The 19,565-nt window shown below is 36.1% G+C and overlaps 1 protein-coding gene across 3 annotated transcripts in view; it reads right to left on the minus strand.

Moving 5' to 3' along the window:
• The window catches only part of KCNIP4 (potassium voltage-gated channel interacting protein 4), a 1,128,645-nt gene that overhangs the window by 292,681 nt on the left and 816,399 nt on the right, over positions 1-19,565 (minus strand). The gene's annotated exons all lie outside the window — the stretch shown is intronic.

A 19,565-nucleotide genomic window follows, 5' to 3' on the forward strand; every position in this document is an offset into this window, starting at 1 on the left:
AGTGTTCAAGAAAAGTCTCGTAGTGCCGGCTACTTTCATTTTAGTCCATTTTGCCAAACCACACTGATTCCACATGCCAAAATAATTGCCAAATGTTGTTGTAAAGTGATTTCAAAGGGCGTAGAATATCATCCAACTTTATTTGCTAAAATAATCTGGCCTCCACAGTCTGGCCTGTGATATCTTTCTCCATTAGTTAATTCCAAATTTACTTTTCCTCATTTCCCTTCAAAGCTCAACAGAACACTTTTTTTTTTTTTAACAGAACACTTTTTTAAACCCATGCTAATATCATGTGTGTTCAACTATCAAGAACATCTGCAACCCTCCAACATATGCAGCAGGTAGTGTGGTATGGTGGAAGAACTGGATTTAAAAGTTCTAGTATGGGGTGCCTGGGTGGCTCAGTGGATTAAAGCATCTGCCGTCAGCTCAGGTCATGATCCCAGGGTCCTAGGGTAGAGCTGGGGTCGAGCCCCGCATTGGACACTCTGCTCGGCAGGGAGCCTGCTTCCTCTTCTCTCTCTGCCTGCCTCTCTGCCTACTTCTGATCTCTCTCTGTTAAATAAATAAAATAAATTAAATCTTTAAAAAATAAAAAAATAAATAAAAGTTCTAGTATGTTCTTACAGCAATATTTCTTAATTCTTGCCTTGACCGCTCTGTCTGCAGCTGTGCTTCTGCCTTCCACAGTTATTCTGTATGCTATTATTCTGTATTCTGAGCTATATTTCTTCAGAGCACTAATTATATACATTCATCAGCTTAAGTAATACTCGCTCATTCTACAGTAATGGACAAACCCCCCATCTCCATGGGTTAGCACAACAGGGTTGTTTCTTACTTCCATAACCATTTGATGTAGGTCAGATGTCCCTCCTCCTCCTCTGTGCTCTGTGATCTGGCTAAAGACAAAAGGATAAGAAGGGATGGGAGAGGCATGTTGGATTTTAACTGGCTTGACCTGAAAGTGACCCACATCACTTTTGCTCATGGTACACTGACCAGAACTAGTTAGGTGACCCTAAACTAGCTGCAATCAGGGCTGGGACACGTAGAGTGGCTTATGTATATTTGGTGAATACCATCATTACCACACTACTTTACAGTAGTATCCATGTTTATTTGGTTTCCTCCTCTTGCTTCCTTTCACTAGAACATTTTTCTTTTGGTTATAGATTTTCTTTTATTGTCATGGTAACAAGATCAAGCAGAACAGTGGCTGGTACACAGTGAACACTTGATAAACAGATGTCAAATGAAAGAACATTTGTGACTGATGACAGACTCTGTTGGCCACAAATTCTTTAATATTTCTTTCATTGAAAAGTAGGGCCTGTGTCTCTTCCCTTGAATGTTGGCTGGCTTATGATAACTTTCACCAGTACATTATGGTGGAAGTAACACTATGGACAGTTGAAGTCTAAGCTATAAGAGAGAAGGCAGTTTCCACTTTCTTTCTTATAGGAACCCTAAACCCCATAAAGTGGGCTGAAAATGCTGAGATGGCCATACTGTGAGGAAGCACCAGGTAGCCATTTGGCAAGGACACATGGAGAAGGGATAGAGGTGTCCTAATAGCCCCCAACTCTTTCAGCACCTTCTGGTTATCTCAGATGAAGTCACAGACATTGTGGAGAAGAAACATATCATCTGTGACTGAATCCATGACCCATAAAATAATATGTGGTAACAATCACTGCTCTTTTAAGCCACCAAGGTTTGGAGTGGTTGGTTATGTTACAATAGATGATTATACTAATTGTTCATGGGTGACTGACTCTTGGTGTTCAACTTCCAAACAAAGAGCCTTGACCCTGATGCCATGCATTTTCTCTCAGGACCTTGGGCTCAATGTTTTAAAAAGATGTTAGCTTTTTCATGTTATTGTATAAATGTTTCTTTCCTGTGAAATCCTTATCTTGTCTGTGTGATGAGTTTGAGGCCAGGTTTCTTTTAAATACCCTGAAGGCTCTGTTTATGTGCACCTCTCACAGCACTCATAACTCCTGATTACTTCTGCATATTTAATTTTTACTTGCTGTGATCTGCATCACAAGGGTTTTCCTCCTATGCCACATTCCCCTGTACATTTTAAGGGCCTCTGTCATTCCCCATTTCTTATCTTCCACCAAAGGAAACAATGTGAAAACCAAGTGAATGAGAGTAATACTGTTAGGAAGATTGCTTTTAACCCATTCCTGTGTAATAATAATTTTAAAAGCCAATCATTCACATAAGCTATTTTTAGGTATATTTACTTGTGGACACACATTATAACTGAACTCCACTCACCTCATGGCTCATCTTGACATTCCCACTTATCTAGCAACCAGAGGCATCAGAGCCTGCTTTAATATATTTGTGTTGAAGAGCATTTCTGTTCCTATTAGCTGCAAAACCCTTAAGGCAACCTATATGATTTATCCCTGAGTCTGAAGTTATCCAGCTGAGGTACCCAGCAAATGCTAGTGTTTATGCATAGAAGTGAATAAATGAAAATAAAATTGGCAATGCTGTACAAAGCTGAAAATAAATAGTTAAGAAGTTCCTAAAACTTAACTTCTCTTTCTTTCTTTCTTTCTTTCTTTCTTTCAACTTTTAGGCCATTGGAATTACAATGCAATCATAATATAATTATACTGGCAATATAAAACGATCAGATCATGGTGGTACAGTGATCACAACAATAACAGATATTTTCTTGTGGTTAATCACTCAGGTTCAAAAATACCATATTTATCTCAAGACATTCTAATTAGGAAAAGCTAGTTGGAAAATTGAGCAGTTAGAGATCAGAAGCATGCATTCAGTAAAGAAGAATGCCACTGAGTGATTTTCATTTACTGGCTTCTTCTGTTTTCAGTAATTTAGTTCACATTTAGCGCCCTATTGAAGAGAGCTATATCCAAATTCGATTCATTCTATGACACTTGCTCAAATGCTAGCCGTTTCAAAAATGGCTCCGGAGGTTCCTTTCTAGAACAACCCGGCTCTTCTCCTAAGCTGCCATAGCACACATCAGGAATTCTGTATTTACCCCTCTGAATTGCAATTATTTCCATGCATTAGCTCATCTGCCAAACTGGAAGCTCTTCAAGGAGCAGAACACATGTTTTATTCACATTTCTTCCTCTGTGGGGCACAACACTTGGGCCTTGAGACTTTGAACACTGAAATCAAAAAGTGTCATTTTTCTTTCACTATTTTTCACATCCATGTCCTTTTCTAGGATAGATCGTTGTAAGTCATTTCATGTCTTAAAGAGAACATGTTCAAATTCTGATAGATGAGTGAAGTAAATGACAAGTCTAGGAATAAACAGGAAAATTTTTTTTCTGCTTTATCTGTTGTAGCTTTCAGTTTGTTGAATTTTGAAGTGCCTCTGCTTTCATGATCGACAGGTTTGTTTTTTTTTTTTTTGTTTTTAAACTAAAAGTGACGATTAAGTGTCCCTTAATTACATGCTATCATGTACTTGTCACTATGTGATGTATTATAGAAAAAGAACTCATTCCTTTGAATCATTAACTACAGATATTGTCCAAATATTATGTAGTTCCTCTCTTATTTTACACATAATGGGAAATATTTGACTGTTTCAGAATTAAAGTGAAAACAAAGCAGCTCTTCCCTTGAATTCTGAAATTTTTTGATCCTAAGATGTAACCTTAATTACAATCTTTAACTTATTAAATAAAATATTGAGCTTCTACTAAAAGTTGAGAGTATTATGAGTACACTGGAGAAGATACATGGAAGATAAGAATTTGTCTCCAAAACTCTTCCAATTTAATATCAATGAGAAGGAGTTTGCAAAAGGTACACCACAACTATTTTACAACATGTAGTAGTAAGATGCAGGTCACAAGAGAGAGGCAAGTTTCAAACAGAAAATAAGTTTATGCTACAGGGAAGGCTGACTTTGGAAAGAAATGGGAACTTTTTTGATTAGTGTCATTGCTGGGATAGCAGAAGGTCTTAGATAGTCCATAATATGGCTAAACCTTCAATACATCTGCATTTGAAAACAGAGGGCACATCAATCAGATTCTATTTCCCCAGTATCTCATAAACCAACTGTCTCTTTTCTGTCTTCCCCATTTTCCTCCTAGTATATCAAATTGTCTCCTTTCACCCATGATCCTTACATTTGAGATAATCTCACAGTTTTCCAAGTGTTTGGAATTGGGAGTCTTATTCATGCCCTTTGCTGAGAGTTTCAAATTTCATCATTTAATCTTTAATTCATCTTTTGATAATATCCTTGAACAAAATGCTTTAATTTAGGATTTGTACATACAACCAAAATGTCAATGAAGGGTCTTTCCAAGAATCCCCTGAACCTTCTGAAATTTAGGCAAAATTGTGTATTCATTTTCCTATGATTAGGGCCTGTGACTCTTACAAATGCTCAAAAGGAGCACCTGCCCAACTGAGTTTGGGAAATTCTATATTCCAGACCATTGAGAACATATGTTGACTTGAATTAGTGTTACATTCAGAGCTCTGACCATTGCTGACTTCTTACTGTCACTTGTGATTTGCCAGAACAGCTGCAAAGTTCTAGGGCTGGAAGAGTTAAAGCTAATGATGATTCCATCATGTGCCTGTGTGGTGTGTGTGTGTGTGTGTGTGTGTATGAGAATGAGAGAGAGAGAGAAAGGGAGAGAGAGAGATTGGATCTCAAACCACATCCTCATTAGACATCTCAAATTATACGGAGCCAGACAAACCTAAATGAGTGAAAAGATTCTGTGGGGTCAGGGGTAAACAACAGGAGGGCAGACTTGGCAGCTGTTCCTTCCCACTGATCCCACTGACTGGATTTGAGAATAATGTTAAATGACAGAATTCTTATGAAAAGCTGAGAATTTAGATTTTTATGTGAAATCTTCCAAGATATATGTATGCATTAACAACTACTTAAAAATACTTAAAAGAGTACAGAACCAAGATAAAACAAACATTAGCTAATGTGGAATCTAGAGGCCCAAGTTTGTGAACTTTGCAGTTAATCTCTCAATTTTCTTCCATCACATTCATAGTAAATTTGGACTATCAAGTATCCCCAGCAAACTCCCTGGAATTTCCTATATCTGGCTTATTCTTTTTTTTTTTTTTTTTTTTTCTGGCTTATTCTTACAAAATTTCCTCAGTTAGTAATTCCTTCTCTTCACTATCCTTGCTCTTTACCAACCCCCAGGTTATCCTTCCACAATGATGCCTTTTCCTTCTAGGACCTTTAGATATAATGTCTCTACCATATATATGACAAAGTGTGATATATTTGCCTACAAGATACTCTTTTTGATTTTGCTGTTTTTTTTTTTTATGTCTATGTGTCTGTCTCTTCTCTCTTCACTATTCATTCATTTACCGTATGAATACCTATTCCGTACTCTGTACTAATGCACTCTGCCCTGAAGATGACATCAGGGAATAACACTCTTTGTGCCCTTATAGAGCTCACCATAAATGTACACCTATACACATCAATTCACTAAGAGGGCACCTGTAAACTGTTGAGGGAATGCTGAAACCCTCGGAAGGCTTTTTCTACTGACATAGTATTTATGGGCTGAATGAATTCCTGTTTAAAGCACTAGCTTTCAAAGTTAGGGTATTAGGATGTGGAGTATTTGGGGAAAAATTGGGTTTAAATGAAGTTATAAGGGTGAGGTCCTCATGATAGGATTAGTTCCCTTATAAGAAGAGATCAGATCTCCCTTGTATGCCTCACTCCACGCCCCCCATGTGAGGACCCAGCAAGAAGGCAGTTATCTGGAGGCAGGAAGAGACCTCTCACCAGATCCCAGCTGTAATGGCACCTGATCTCAGACTTTCTGGTCTCTAAAACTGTGATAAATAAGTATCTGTTATTTAAGCCACATAGTCCATGGAATTTTATTATAGCAGCTACAGCTAACTAAGCATACACCATCTAGATAGTGATTTGTACATGGAAAATATTCAGAAATATTTATTGTTTGGCAACTCATATTCACATGTAACTACTTATAACTTACTAAGAATACATTCCTGCCTTTCACAATACGGAACCTTTAACTGGTTGTTACCATTGCATATCTGCGTACAGAAACACTTATGGACCAACAACAATTTGTTTACCATGTATCTTCATTGCTATCATTCCTATAGAAAGTTCTTAGTTACTCAAAAGAAACACATAATTTGGCTGTGAAGTAAATTTTCAATCACTTTTTAATTTGCATTTATTTTAGAAAGCACTTGTAATTCTTTCACTATACATCATTTATGAAGGAAGACTTTGTTAGCCTAAAATGTAGTGGCAACAATTACCTTTCAAAAATAAAAAAAATCTCAACACAATACTTTTAAACTTGATTTGATTAACTCCAAATTTTCCGAAAGAGTGAATATGGACTTAAGTCCATTTTTCATAAAAAGGATTAACCATTGTTTCTTATAGTATACTCAGTGAGAATCGAATAATAGCATCTCCATTTGAAAGAGACTTTTGCTACAAGGTTGAAATTAACTTCTTTTTAAATGGTTCAAAAATAACTCATAGCAGAGTGGTTATCTTGGAGGTGAGAATTATGTTTTATTAGCTCTCTTAGGCTGTATTTCACAGAGAAATTCTCATGACTTACTAATGTGTTTCAATTCATTGTTTGGAAAGCACTGGATAAGAATTGCAATGATAACAGGTAAAATACATGAAGACCCTGGAAACTGAGGTTCTCATTATTGTAGCATGTTGGTTATCTGTATCTCATTCAATGGCATATTTTAGAAGTGTCACATTGATTTCCAAACAAGAAATAAAAATTTCAAGAGTTTCAGGCTTTGCATGCTATTTAAACATATTGTAACAATATTTTATATTCGCAGACATTGAAAAGGTAAGTTAAAGAATAGAAAAGAGGTAAAAGGAAGCAAAAAGATAGTGTTTGGTAGGTATATATTTTAGGGCACAATTCAATGCCCTGAATTTAAAACAAAAACTACCCAGATACTCTGGTTTTCTTCTCTCTGACTAATTAATTAGGGATTAGCAAAACAGTAAAGAGGAAAGATGCTAATTTTCAGTGGTTAGTAGGGAACAAAACCTTAGGGCAGTACTTGGTAAATCTGAAGATTGGTGGCCCAGAATAACAGAGGAGGAAGGGGCCAAATTGAAAAAGAAGAAAATATACTATCATTGTTCACAACACCATCTCTCCTGCAATCAGTGGACACAAGAAAAGATGAATCCATGAATGTTCAGAAATTTAAATGGACAACACAACGATCATTGGAGTCAAATTCCAGAGTGCACAGGTATGGGTGCCTGACCCTGATCTACAGGGTATCAGGTTTGCCCGTGAACATATCACTTACTCCTAATCTCCAGTTTTATCACCTCCAAATGGGATCATGATGGTACCTCTCTCATAGCACTGGCAATGTTAAAGGGGATAATTTAAGGATTGAACACAATGCCTGGCATGTACCAAACCTTTGTGGAGTCTAACCATAATGTTCAATTATACTAGTAAAAGTATATTAAGGGCTTTTATCAATCCTTTTATAAGCTCATTTACCCAAATTTTTCCTCTTTTTTCCCCCCATCACAAACTCTTTTCCTAACACTGAAGATTTGAAGAAATTTACCATCATAATTGCAAAGGGAACACTCTGTTGCATGAGTGCTGATATTGAGATGGCTCACACGCATAAGGTCAAATGGAATTTTTGTGGTTGGTGTTGGTTCTGATGGGTCAAACAGGGCGGGGGTGGGGTGGGAGAACAATAGTTGTTCGGTATTTTGACTCTGACCCCAGAATATGTCATTAGTTAATGGATGTGTATGATTGAATCAAAGATAGATGAACTGAGAGACTAATTTCTTTTATTATATATTTGATCTATGGGTTGGACACAGATTTCCATTACCCAGATCCTCATTCAAGGAAGAAACATTTGCTGTAGCATGAAAGAGCTACTCAGGCTGTCAGCGGTGTCAGAGTTTGACTTATCTGCTGAGAGCTGCCTCACCCAAGGACCAGTGGTAATGGGTATAAAGTCCCAGCTCTTCTAGGCTATTGCAGGATAACTCGAACACCACAGAACTCCCTATGGCATTGGTTGAGACTTTGTGGTTTTGCAATAATTAGACTTCCTCTGCTCCATAATCATATTTACACCCTCCCTCTTTCACAAATGTTGACTTTCAATCACTGCACACCAAACTTCTGGAGAACCTAAATGCCTTGGTTGACTTCAGCCTTTCAAACTCTTCTTCAGAAATCCAGTTATTTGCTCCTTTCTTATACTCACAAAGTTACCTGGATAACACATTTAGCTTCTTGAAGATCCTTAGTACCTAGAATCCTTTTGGACCAAAGCCTAAAGGATGAATCCTCTGACTTACTATCCTAGGACCACTTCAGGAAGAGAGGTCTGGGCCATACAAGAAAAGGAGGACAGTGGGGTCCTTAATTCTTGGGCAAATGAGTATCAAAGATATGGGCCTGATATTGATTTGGACCTTGTGCTTTTAATAAGAGTGGATTTATGAGATTAAGAAGGAAAATGATAAATTAAAATATTAATTATAGATTCTAATGAACTAGAGAAACAATTGAAAAATAAATACTACTAAAGTACTTTTGCCTAGTAAAACAAATGATAATTATTCATTTATATGAGCCTCTTTCCATTTCATTCAGTTATTCTTTTAAGCTTCAATATCATTTAAGTGAGACATCATACAGTGCCAGGCACAATGCTAAATCCTGGGACAGAGAGTTAACTAAAACCTGGCCCTTGTCTTAAAAACAAAACGAAACCAAAACCCTCACATTTATGCCTCATTATCTTACAATGCAGCATGACTATATTGTATTATCTATGTGCCAAATCCATTTTTTATATCTTAACCAAATTTGTCTCATAGGAACAATCTATTATTATAAAGACTTAAGATTAATTACTGAATACTACAAAAATTCTGTTTCATTTTTTATAGTTAAATCTTTGAAATTCCAGTTTCTTAGTCTTCTGTTTCAGTATTATAAATATCAGCTAAAAATTTTACAATAACAAATGAGAACATTGGCAACATGCATTTCCTGAGACTTTGGATAACTACTCTGAAAATTGGTTTGTCCAAACATTTGAACTGATTAGTAATAGGCTTAAAACAATGAGATGTGAAATATATGTTAACTGAGTAACTAAGAAAAAGTTTTCAGTAGATTATATCTTGAGGTTCAACTCAGATTGATTCTCTACACAAAATAAATATTTTATTTTTAGAGAAATCATGAGCATCTGATTTGATGTTAAGAAATTGCGGGGCACCTGGGTAGCTCAATGGGTTAAAGCCTCTGCCTTCAGCTCAGGTCATGATCCCAAGGTACTGGGATCAAACCCTACATCAACCTCTCTGCTCAGCAGGGAGTCTGCTTCCCCACCCCTCTCTCTGCCTGCCTCTCTGCCTACTTGTGATCTCTGTCTGTCAAATAAATAAATGAAATCTTAAAAGAAAAGAAAAGAAAAGAAATGAAAAGAAATTGCTCCAGTGGTGCCTGGGTGGCTCAGTGGGTTAGAGCTTCTGCCTTCTTCACCTCAGGTCATGATCTCAGGGTCCTGGGATGGAGCCCCGCATCAGGCTCTTTGCTCAGCAGGGAGTCTGCTTCCCCACCCCTTCTCTGCATGCCTTTCAGCCTACTTGTGATCCTGTCAAATAAATAAATAAAATATTTAAAAAAAAGAAATTGCTCCAATAAGTTACAGAAGGCCATTGCATTGATCAATTATAGGAAATGTTTGTCGCAGACACAATTAGCATCATATCTAACACTTGCCCTCCCTTCTATAGTGCAGAACAAGGCTAGGAAGTGGCTGCCAGCCAAGGATGACATATTACCTGCACCTCTTACATATGAAGGGGTCATGTGGTTAGTTTCTGCAAACAGAATCAAAGAGACCATTAAGAATCAAAGAGACCATTTCCACTTTCTTTCCCCTCTGATGCAAAGATTAGCTAGAGACTGAATCCTGGGATATAACAAAAGCAATAGATGGAAAGACAATGAGTCCTTGAAGCATTTCTTGAAAAATACCTGTTCACTTATCAGAAATAACTGTTTAGGCTTTAAAAGAGTAAGAAATCTTCTATTTGTATATTTATTTGTTACAACAGCATGCACTATCTTAACCATATTACAGACTTGAGGTTGAATGTAAGAATTTCTTATGGAAATGTAGAGAAACATATGTTAATGACAAACTGAGTCTAAGATAACAAGTCTATTAAAAGATATGCATATTTTAAAATGATTGAATAGAATTTAACATTACGATATTTCCTCAGAAAGACAAATTAAATCTCTAAAATAATGATGCACTTGTGGCTAGAACTTAATGTTGTAAGTGGATGGATGAGTAGAAACTGCTCAATCTTTATTCTCTTGAAAATTAACATCTTATAATTTGAAACTTAGCTTTTTACATGCACATCAATATTCAACATGATCATCTGAAAAAATGCTCAGAGCTTTAAGCATGTGTTGTCAGGTTATATCAAGAATTATTAAAGGAGAGTATCATATTTACTCACTGTGTTAAATAATCCTGGACCTTCCCATTTGGAGATGAAAGCCAAGACAAATTATTTATTAACTTACACTGTGCAGTCATAATTTTTCTTTTTTATGACATAATGCCCAAAACATACAGCACAATGTATGAAAAAGTGCTTAGTTTTTGGTCTGACAAATTAAAAATAATGTGGTGAGTGTGTCTCCACTATATCAATGAGAATCAGACCTGAAGGTATAGAAAAGCAACAGGATAGAGATGGAAGCTAAATGTTTAGATGACCTAATAGCAGAGGTTAGTAATCATTGGACTTCTGCCTACTTCTGAATTATTGTTACATGAGAGGTAAGTAAACTTTTAGTTTCCATGATTCAACTGTATTTGAGGGTCTTTTTGTTATAGGAGCTTAATCTAAACCCAAGTATTACAGGCTGAATTTTAACCCCCCACATTCATATGTTGAACTTCTGACATCAGAATATGACTCTTTTTTTTTTATTGAGATAGGGCCTTTAAGAAGTTATTAAGTTAAAATTGAGTCTTTAGAGTAGGACCTAATCCAGTATGACTGTTGTCTTTATAAGAAGAGCAGATTAATACAGACTACATAGACAGAGTGATGACTGTATGAGGACAAAGCAAGAAGGTGGTCATTTGCAAGTCAAGGAAGAGAAGCCTCAGAAAAACCAAACCTGCTGATGCTTTGATCTTGAAACTTCAATTACCAGAACTGTGAGAAAATAAATTTATTTTTTCTAGTTTTTATTTAAATTCCAGTTAGATAACATACAGTGTAATATTAGAAATTTCTATTCTTTAAGTCACCCAATATGGGGTATTTCATTATGGCAGTCCTAGCAAACTAAGAAAAGTAATATATCCTGGATACATCCATTCATTCAATTTTTACTTAGTATTTATTTTGTGACATGCCTTATGTTAATTGATATAGATGTCAAGGTCCCTAAAAATTATCCTATGTCCCGATGCAAATCATACAAATGGATAGGGAATATTTCATTCATTCTAGTACAAATTGATTCATTTTTAGGGAATATGTTCTATAAATAAAATACATTCCACAAGTTACGGGTTGAATTGCATCCCCATCAAATTCGTTTGTTGAAGTCTTAGCATCCAGTGTCTCAAAATGGATGTGATCTTATCTGAAATACGTTTGTATGTCCTATTGGACATTTGGACACAGGACAGACAAACATAGAGGAAGATCGTGTGAAGACACAGGGAAAACACCATCTGCAAAGAGTGCTCTAGGCTTCCAGAAGCTGGGACAGATACATAAAACAGAATCTCCTTCAGGTCTCAGAAAGAACCAAACTTGCAGTCACTTTGGTTTCACACTTCTAGCCTCCAGAACCGTGAGTCAATACATTTCTGTTGTTTAAGCCACCTAATTTGTAGAACTTTGTATGGTAGCTTTAGCAAACTAACACATCATCCATTCCACAAATAAAGGTTAAATATTTTAAATTCTGGAATCAGTAAATAAACGTTGCTGCTTGACATTTGGAGCTAGAGGAGATGCCATGCCAGTATGTGCCATTCACCAACATACCTTCTATTCTTTCAACCAATCCTTATTGAGTATTTTCATCCATATTCTTTTTTTTTAAATATTTTATTTATTTATTTGACAGAGAGAGATTACAAGTAGGCAGAGAGAGAGAAAGGAGGAAGCAGGCTCCCTGCCGAGCAGAGAGCCCGATGCGGGACTCGATCCCAGGACCCTGAGATCATGACCCGAGCCGAAGGCAGCAGCTCAACCCACTGAGCCACCCAGGCGCCCCATCCATATTCTTTATATAGTGCCATAGAGGTTAGGATAAATGCCACTGAGCAGGATATGCCAATCACAGTTTTGAGTGTGATGTATTTCCTAGGAGGACATGGAATAATGATATGACACTATTTATTTTTCCAAATTAAAGTTGCTTAGATTCCATGAAGCAAAAGGAAATAAATCCTAAAGGTAGTATTACCTTTAAATACACACTGAGGTCTATCAGACCAAAGAGGCCAGATGGGTTATATTAATTTAAATCATCACAAAATGAAGTAGGTATCACTGGGGGAGAAAAGCAGAAAATCCATAGTTGCTGGTTATTTTAGAGAATTTGGAAAAATAAAGAATGAAGAATTGTTTCTCTTATTGTTTTGTTTTGTCTTATTTTTTCACTGAACAATTCCTGGATATGTGAGAAACAATAGTCAAAAACATAGCATTCGAATTTTTTTGGCACTTTGCTCTGTATTAAGAATCATCTACTCTTTGTTTTCCCTATATCCCGATGAATATTTAATTGATCTTTAATACAAACAAAATTACTTGTCTTATTATTTTCTACTCCCCTCCTCTTTTTTTGCTCTCTACACTTGCAAAGCCACACCTGTCTAGATTTGGGAGGTGATCCCATTTATTATATTGTGGTATATAAGAACATATGGAAGGTTACTACTGACTTTACAAAAGTCCAAAACTCCAGTGTTCTCAGAATGATATATTGTCATGTTGGACTAACTAAGGTGGCTTTTTCTCTGTCCATTTTGTTCATACCAAATAATTGCTTTAGAAAACACAGTTGTTTCCAGAATCTCTCTACAGTGACTAGCGTGATCAGTAAGTAAAATCTGGATAACTTGCTTCTTCAAATCTCAGTGTCCTCTTATTGTTGGTGGGGCCAGGATGGAGGAGAGGGTACATCTTGAGTATGAGAGAAAGTACAATTAGAGCCCTGAACTAAATAGCATAAAAAAATCTTTGTTTTCCATGATGTGTGTGTGTGGGGGGGAGGGATACTTTAATGAGAAAAAAAATATTTAATTATATTAAATTATAATATAACATATTGCAGTCTTCTTGAGAAAGCATTAAAAAGTTGCCTAAATTAAAGAATTAGAGAAAAGGCTCCAATAATATATATATATATATATATATATATATATATACATATATATGTATATATATATGTTTTTACTTTATCCGAAGACATTTAGTCAGAAAAGATAAAATTATCATCATCACTATTATTATCAATGTCATTGTACATTATGATTATTAGAATAGCTGTAGAGAAAATTCAACTATTGATTAAATATTGACAGATATGGCAAATGAAGTACATAATATTATTCAGATCCACCCTGACTTCAAATTCCAGGATTTTTTTTTAAGATTTTTTATTTATTTATCAGAGAGAGAGAGGGGGAGAGAGCAAGCACAGGTAGACAGAATGGCAGGCAGAGGCAGGGGGAGAAGCAGGCTCCCTGCTGAGCAAGGAGCCCGATGTGGGACTCGATCCCAGGATGCTGGGATCATGACCTGAGCCGAAGGCAGCCACTTAACCAACTGAGCCACCCAGGCGTCCCCAAATTCCAGGATTTTAAGAAAGATATCCTCTTTCTGGAAAACAAGGTTTAGGGCTCCTTAAAAGAGGGAGACAATAAACAATTCAAGCATTTTGAATGAACTTCTAAAATAGATAATAGTTTGGGGAAAGGAAGTATGAAATTACATTTTTCATGTATGATGTTCTTAATCAGATGACTCTTGAGCCTATAGTAACATGAAATATATTTTAATCTTCTCACAAATGGAACACCTATAATCCAAGTGTCAATGTCAGGGAAACAACTCTGAATTTAAATTTCTGCAAGTTTAAAGATTTATGCTAAGATCTCGGTGTAAGAAAACTGCAATTGAATGCAAGCTTGGACATAATTAATTGTTAAGCTGTATAATTTTTCACTTCCATTTCAAGGATTGTCACTAAAATAGCAGTTTTTCTCCTCTCGCTAATCCAACAATTTCATTCTGACAGCTTGTCATCATGAGAATTTACTATCACATTACTGCTTTACACACTTCAATACAAACATTTCCAAGCTAAAATTAGATACACTGACAAGAAATATGGCTTTTAGTTAATGATTTATGTTTTTGCTTTGGAAAAAGAAATGTTCTCTTAAATATATTATACTGACAAGTAGCTTCCAAACTTTTTGTTGAAGCTTTCAAAGGGAATGTTTTATAATCACTGATCAATAAAAATAGTGCTTTGGCATATTTATATTCCTCTCCCCACCAAAAAAATAAATAAATAAAATAAAAAAGGAAAATGCTACAAGAGTAGGTCACAGTGATTAACAGTAAGTGCATTATAATCTGGTAGATCAGGATATACTTCTGGATTTTCTGTTGACTGGCTCTGTGGTTTGGGCAAATGGTTTACTTTCTTATAACTGTCTCAGCTATAAATCGAATCATTAAGAGTTTTCACCTCTGAAGGTGTTCTGAAAGACTGAATACAGTAGCCTCCCTTATATGAGGGTGATATGGTCCAAGACCTCAAGTGGTTGCTTGAAACCACAGATAGCACCAAACCCCACATAAACTATGTTTTTTTCCCACTATATATACAGACCTATGACAGAGTTTAGTTTATAAATTAGGCACAGTAAGAGATGAACAATAACTAATAGTGAAATAGAATATATAAAACACAATATAATATAAACAATATGAAATTATAACAATGTACTGTAATAAAATTGATGTGAATGTCGTCTTTCTCAACATATTTTACTGTACTGTGCTCATTTTTCTTCTTGTAATGATGGCAGATGCTAAAATTCCCGTATGATGAGATGAAGGGAGGTGAATGACATAGGCATTGTGATTAGTGTTAGGCTAATATTGACCTTATGATAATATTTTAGAAGAATGCTCATCTGCTCTTGGACCTTGGTTGACTCTGGGTAACTGAAATCATGGAAAGAGAAACCATGGATCGGGGGGGGGGGACTACTTTCATACAATCCACTGGAAACTTAGGTAGAAGGAACATCAAAGTTCCTTCCAAAGTTGAATAGTTGTTACCTTGTGTTTTTATCATCACTGTTTACCAGACAGTACGCAGGGCCAGGTGTTGGGCTAAGAGGTGAGGACATAAAGATGAGGAAGCCACAGTTCTCTGAGATCCTCTCAAACTGTGTTGTGAAGCAAAAAGGAGGTGGCTTATGTGAATACACTTTGAAAAATAAGAAACTCAACATAAATATAAGAATGTTTTGTCAATAGAATCATTACCAGTGTCCTTAAAAATAACTTAATGTTAAAATGTGGGTCAGTATCTCACTTCAGAATGTTATTGGCTTTTATTTTGCAACCATACTGCTAATAACTTAATCTCAAATACATTAGGAACCTTAATGTTAATCAGTTAATCAGTTGACTCAATTACGCATTCATTCATGTACTCCACAGAGATTTACAAGTGTCCACTCCGTTCTGGGGACTCATTTGCCGGCCTTTTTAGTTACCCAGTGTTTTGTTTCTCAAGCACATAGTCACAGCTTTCTTTTTCTTTAATGTAAGGCCATTCCTTATTTTATGTCTGACCCTCTAAGAAGGCTTTATGCTATACTCTTAGTAGAATGGTTTGTGGGTAACTTAAAAATGTCTTTAAAAAGATTAAGCTTCCTTAAACCATCAAAGTACCAAGTCTAGTGGAAAGGCTGACATGAAAATGAATACCTGGCACAGATTTGGCTGGGCTTGGGAAAACAATAATTTGAGAGCTCAGACTTTGGCAGATAATAGTACTGAGATCTATTGGAATTGCATTTAAGGATTTCATACACGTGAAAAAAACAATCTACTGCTGAAATTGGTTTGATTTACAGCTCAAGATAACAGTGCTTCTAACATCTCAAATGCTAAAAGAATGTGTTTAATTGCTTTAATTCACTATTAATTGATTTTTTAATGCACTACTAAAGAATAATTCTTTCCAAGGTCTACAAGCATAAATAACACAACTATGTTATCTTTTCAACTTGCTGACTGCACAATATCATGAGCATTAAAACTATGGTATAACAGAGTAGTTTACTAGCCATTACTGTAACAAGAAATTATAAATTGGTAGTATTTGTTAAAATCTATATAACATCAGAATTTTATCTTAAAAAACAGTAAAAGCAAACATCAAATGAGTTAAAAATGGATTTTATATGTTACCATTTATTTTTAGAATGCAAATATGAATTAGATCTCCCCCACATGACCCTGGAATAATAATAGTGTATTTTAATATTTGTGATTTTTAGAATTTAGGTAGTACCTACTTACCAAGATGCTTACTTGTGAAATTCCTGTTAAGGATATGAAAGAAAAATAGCATAGTATAGGGAGGAATGCATTGGAAGTTAATAATTAATAACCTCTCCTATTTTTCTAAAAGAATCTAGAGTTACCCCATTCTTTGCTTTATTCTTCATCCTTGTGAACTGTTTATAGGGTGAACTATACTGATGAGACTATTCAAGAATCCATCTCATTGTGGGGCGCTCTAATGATCCTAAGGTCCTTCCTTGTGCTCAGCAGAAGCTTATTTACCTGTAGCTTCTAGTCATTAAGTTCTAATCTTCTTCTTGGTGCTAAAAGAGTTTCATTTTCTTTACACTCCTTAGTCCTTTAACCACTAGAAAGCAGGTATCTAGTCTCAGTTTCCTTCTCATTAAACAAGCAATGTTGTCAATATTTCTTCCCAGAATACAGCTCTGACTCACCATCTAGGGGAATTGCTTCTGAGCATGTCCTACTCAGGTTTTTCAATCTTGTCCATAATATCTCATCAGCGTAATTTATCAAGTTTTATTTGCCATAGTTTTATTAAGAAAGAGGAGGTTTTGCTTGTTGACCCAAAATTGGTTAGCATTATTAATATTTAAAATTTTATATTAAAATATGGAATATTTGTTAAAATTTTTAGGGTGGTAATATACATAAACTACTTTGGATATTCTAACAGGCTCTCATGTCTCTATCCTTCCAGTGAATGATGCCATGACTTGACCATAATACTCTGAGAACCACACAGAGATGATGACAACTGCCTATTTTCCACACCCATGCTCACCCCCTGTCTTCTGACGGCTCTCTTGCCTACATCACAATCCTCTCACACCTGCACAGCCTGAACAGCCTCCGCACTGTTCCTCCTCTTCTGCTCCTACATCCTTACAGTCTGCTTAGTAGCTAAAGGGATTGGGATGCCTGGGTGGGGTTGGGATGCCTGGGTGGCTCAGTCAGTTAAGCGTCTGACTCTTGGTTTTGACTCAGGTCATGATCTCAGGGTTGAGAGATGGAGTTCCAAGCTGGGTCCTGTGCGCAGCATAGGGAGTCTGCTTAAAATTCTTTCTCTCTCCCCCTCCCTCACCCTCTCCCCCTGCTCCCATACAGACTCTCTAACTCAAAATAAATAAATAAAATGAAAAATAAAAAATAAAATAAAATAACAACCAACCAACCAAACAAAGAAACATAAAGTAGATAAAGTAATCATCTGCTGGAAACAATTCCAGAGATTCCCCATAATTATGAGAATGAAATCCCAACTTCTTGCCCTGTTTCATCTCTGTAATTGATCAGAAGCCCCTCATACCACTTGTAGAGCTCCAGCCATATCTGTCTTTTCCTTCTGTCTCAATCAGCCAAGGGGATGCAGCTTCGGGCTGCAAGCATTGACTGTCATGGCTCGGAAGCGCTTTCAGTGTATATTTGCCGGGCTGCCTCTTTCAGGCCACCTAGTCTGAGTTTACCTGTCCCTTCCTTCTGAAGCCTTCCCTGGCTACAGAATATGAAGCAGCTTCTCTCACCACTTTCCATCACAACACTATTTTAATACTGTAATAGTACTTGCCATCATTAATATCCTCTCATTTATTTATTTGTTATCTATTTCCCTAATGAGAGATGGCCCACTATAGCTGCAACCTTAGCGACGTTCTTTAAAGCAATGCTTGGGACTTAGATTTTGTTGAATGAATGGGTGCATACATTTCTGGCTCCTGAATAGCAGGTTCATGGCTGTGATGTACCAAGTGATGAATACCTCAGAGTCTGAGCCTGGGTTTGAATTGCTGATTTGTGCTTGCTAACAGTCAGGCTTTGAACAAGTTACCTAGCATGTTTGAGTCTGAAGTTATACATCTAAAAAAAAAAAAAAAAAAAGGATAAAATGTTACTTTCTTCTTCTTCTTCTTCAGGTTATTGAAAGGATTAAATCAATTTAAAAATTTGAAGTTAATATTTAATAACCTCTTTTATTTCTCTAACAATATCTAGAGGAACTCCAGCCTTCATTTCATGCTTCACTCTTGCATAGATAATTGCTATGTAAATTTAGCAATGAATAGTAATGCAGCTGAATTTTCAGTGTCTGGGGCTGCTACTGTGTTGACTCATATTACACTTGAAATATAATGTAAAACTCTCTAAGTCTTTTTTTATGTGTGCAGCTGGGAAGTGCCATCTCTATCTTTTTGTGCTTACGCAGTTACCTTTTGGGACCCAACTACAGAATTTTATATCAATTAGCTTTATTTTGCTACACTTAGTCCATTGCTCTAAACCACTGAAAATGTTGATGATTCCAGTTTTATTATTTATTAAATGTCAATTTGGATATTTGGTACCAGGTCTTAATCTACAATCTGAGGTACTCAACCCAAGTGATCTCAGTCCTCAAACCTATGAGAGGATTTGTGGGGCCATGTTCTAGCAGCTTCAGAAGAACAGAGGAGTCAGAGTGCCCTCCTTACACCAGCTGTTTCCTAAGTTACTTTAATTCAAAATCATCAATATGTCAAAGTGGCATATTTGGGGGTGACATATTCTAGTCCCCTTCAAGGCATTAAGTTTAGGTTGAGGTTCTCTTTTCTTTTCTTTTCTTGTTATTATCATTGTCTGATTTCTCCAATACATTTTGAAAAGACTATCTTTCTTCTACTAACTTGCTTCTGCACCTTTGTCGAAAACCATTTGAGCATATTTACATGGGTCTATTTTTGGATTCTCTATTCTGCTCCATTGATTTGTATGTCTACCTTTCTGTCAATACCACATAATCTTGATTACCATTGCTATATACTAAGTCTTGAATCCAGGTAGAGTGTTTCCACCTACT

Source organism: Mustela putorius, unplaced genomic scaffold (genome assembly GCF_011764305.1).
Source record: "Mustela putorius furo isolate JIRA1106 unplaced genomic scaffold, ASM1176430v1.1 tig00000083_pilon_pilon_pilon, whole genome shotgun sequence".
NCBI lineage: Eukaryota > Metazoa > Chordata > Mammalia > Carnivora > Mustelidae > Mustela > Mustela putorius.